Source organism: Aulonocara sp. 'chitande type north' Nkhata Bay, linkage group LG6 (genome assembly GCF_057382095.1).
Source record: "Aulonocara sp. 'chitande type north' Nkhata Bay isolate Kocher_YH1m ecotype deep benthic linkage group LG6, A_spYH_male_GT1.1, whole genome shotgun sequence".
Classification (NCBI taxonomy): Eukaryota; Metazoa; Chordata; class Actinopteri; order Cichliformes; family Cichlidae; genus Aulonocara; species Aulonocara sp. 'chitande type north' Nkhata Bay.
Genome location: NC_141349.1, coordinates 14,806,746 through 14,810,147, shown reverse-complemented (window position 1 = coordinate 14,810,147; position 3,402 = coordinate 14,806,746).

Below are 3,402 nucleotides of genomic sequence, written 5' to 3'. Positions count from 1 at the left end.
AGTGACTTGTATGTTGAGTAGCACTGGTTCACTGATTCTACGACAACATGAAGCATCTTGTTGAACAGGTTAAAGATTTAATGACATTCTAATTGACCTGCAGGCTTATGCACAAAAGAGAGAAAAAGAAAGTGAAACTGTGTGACTCAATTTGTCTTATATAATTACTCTTTGAGACAAAACAATGTACGCTTTGTCAGGATGACAGTTTCCAGTGTATCTTTTTAGTTTTAGCAGGAACAGTTTTGTTAGTTGAACAGTTTCAATTGGGAAGAAGACTAATCTAGGTGTGCTGGATAACCTCACTTCTCACACTGTGTTAAAACTCACCCTGCAGTGTGCTTAATTTAACTATCACTGCTTTACTAATTTTAATCATAGTAGCTGATGTGTCATCTACTGCCCCTTTTAAGCTGGAACAAAGCTTTCATCCAAGTAAAATTACCTGCAAATATCCACTTCTTGCTTTTTCAACTACAGTTTAAACACATATCCAAGCAATATATTTGGTGGTATTACTGTTGTTAATAGCTACAATGTCAAATAAAGATCTGCACACCAAGCTTTATGCTTTTAATTCTTTTGCCAATAAATTGTGAAAGTCGGATGTGAGACATTTACAAAATGAAAGAAATATATATATTACTGTGAAAAACTCACATTTGGGACCATTGCTGTTTTGACATATGTCAGGTTTAAGTGTTTTAGCATAATTGTCAATACATTTAAAATTAATTTAAACTTTAATAAGTCAGACATGCTGACAAGCACTGCCTGATTTGTGCAAAAATAAAACCACACTGTCATAGTCCCAGATTTGTTGTGATTATTTTGAGTTTTCTTGTCTTCCCTGTGACTCCCTGCCGTTGCCTTTCTTTGTCATCAGTGTGTTTGTTGAGTCCTCTTCCTGGTTTTTATTTGTAGTTGCTTTCCCTGGCCATTTCTGCCTGTTTCTCAACTTCTCATTTTATTTTCCCTACTTTGTTATCGCCTTTGTGCCACTGTCACTTGTATGTGTGTCAGTTATTGTCAATTTAACAAATGCAATAATAATAATAAACTGACATAACATTGGCATGTATGGCTGCCAGTGAACCTGGGACTGGTGGAATTTCAAAAGCAACCCAAAAGTTTCTCAAGGGAAAGTCGTGGCCAACAGAGCAGCATCATAACAGTTAAACAAACATGAAGAAAATATCATAGCCAGCATGAAGATTACTAACAGAATACTCAACAGTGCAACTGCAAGCCCACAGTGTATTAACCTGTATATTGAGTGGGACAGTTTCACTGATTCTACAACAACGTGAAGCATCTTGTTGGACAGGTTGAAGATTTAATGAGTTGAACAGACCTACAGGCACACAAGAGTGAAAAAGAAAGTGAAACTGCGTGACCCAAATTCCTTATATAATTACTCTGTGTGACAAAACAGCTTACACCTTTTCAGCATGACAGTTTCAGTGTATCTTCATAGAAGCAGTTTTAGTAGGAACATTTTTGTTAGTTCAGTTTTATTAGTTCAATAATAAAAAATAAAAACAAAATTAGGGGAAAAATACATTCAATAGAAATTTAACAAAGTTTCAGGTACCTACTTACATTAGCGTTCTTATAAAGTTCTTTTGAAGTGATACAGGTCACATCTGCATGTAAAGGATAAAGGTCTCTCTTTCGAGGATGCCAATGTTCACATTTTGGACAGAGAAGACATATGTTTTGAAAGAGGAGTAAAAGAAGCCATTTATGTCCACACTGAACAACCATCCTTGAAACGAGGGGGTAGCGTACGACACCAACTGTCCACCACCTATAATCCAGTTTTGAGATCCCTTCCCAGATGCCTCAACGCCCACTCAGACCATGTGTCAGCTCATCTCAATAAGTCACATGACAGAGTGAGGCAAGGTCTTGTAGGTTTCAGCTGAAGCTGTTGCGGTACTGGGTCTGTGACCCAGTGTTTTGCTTGTTGATTAATTTATATTCTTTGATTTAATGTTATTCATGGTTTTGGCTCTCCTTATTGTTATCCATGTGTTATATTCTTAGTGCCTAGTCTTTAGGTTTCTGTTACTATGTTTAATCATGCTTGTCTCCATATTCCCTCTTTCTCTTGGTCTCTTGGTTCCTGTTTTACTTTGAAAGTCTCGTGTCCCATGCACAGTGTTTTCAGTTTTGCTTCCTCCCTGTGTCGTTTTGTCTTATTAGTCCCAGCTGTGGTTCCCTCCTTTTTCCCCATCCACTCGTTGCTCCCTTTTGTATTTAAGCCCTGTGTTTTCCTCTGTCTGTTGTCGCTTTGTATTACCCCATGTTGCTGTGTGTTCAGGTGTTAGTGTTACTGTTATCTCTGAGCTTCTCGTTTCCCTCTCACTATTCCTACCTCCTAGTGTCTTGTTTTGGTCCCAGTCTCTAGTTTTCAGTATGTAGTGTTTAGTGGTTGGTTCTTGCATGTACAGCAATAAAGCTGCCTCCTTGAGTTTACTTTTCCATTTACGAGTCATGCAATTTAGGTCCTTCATTCTGCCTGCTGTATCACTGACCTTGACAGAAACCTCTGCTGATAATAACCCACACCCATTTTCACACCTTGGCTCGTGTGATTAGGCACCCAATCAACAGTGGGTCAACGACCCTCTTAAGGGACCACTCCCAATAGGGCTTAAAATCTGTGACTCTTCTCCCACTTGGTCATAAGATACAAAAAGCTTCTCGGATGCACTGCAAAAAAGGGATTTTCAAGAAAAAAAACAACAACAAAAACAAAACAAAACAACCACACAAACAAACAAAACCCTTGTTTCTTGTCTGAAAAGAAAACACAGGCAGAGGCATGGCAAATCAATTTCATAAAAAAAAGTTTATTAAAATAACTACAAATAATATAGAGCTGAAGAAAAGAAAATTAGGGGGCAGGACTTGCAGTACATAACCTTTAATTAAAACACTTTAGTAACAAACATTGCTTAAAAGAATGAGATTCACTGCCACTATGTTGCTCTAGTTAAAAAGAAAAAAGGGAAAAAAAGCACTTCAATAAAATAGTTAAGCAATATGGCTACGGAAGGAATGAGTGCCAAATGCCAGGAGTCACTGAGTAGGCCACAGCTGCTCCTTAGAACCAGCTTCTGATTAGACAGCTAAGGGAAGAGTAAATGTTCATGCTGCGTTCACAGACACCATGCATGAACAGAACATCTCCTACAAAATCTAATCCACTATACAAGTTGTGACATCATGACCAGAGCCTGAAACGATGCAGGGGCGTTAGTGAGTCCAAATGGCATGACCAGGTACTCAAAATATCTGAGGTGAGTGTTAAAGTCCATTTTCCATTCCCCTTCCTTATCCTGACTAGATGTTATGAGTTCTGTAAATCAAGTTTGAGTTACTACAAGGACCCAC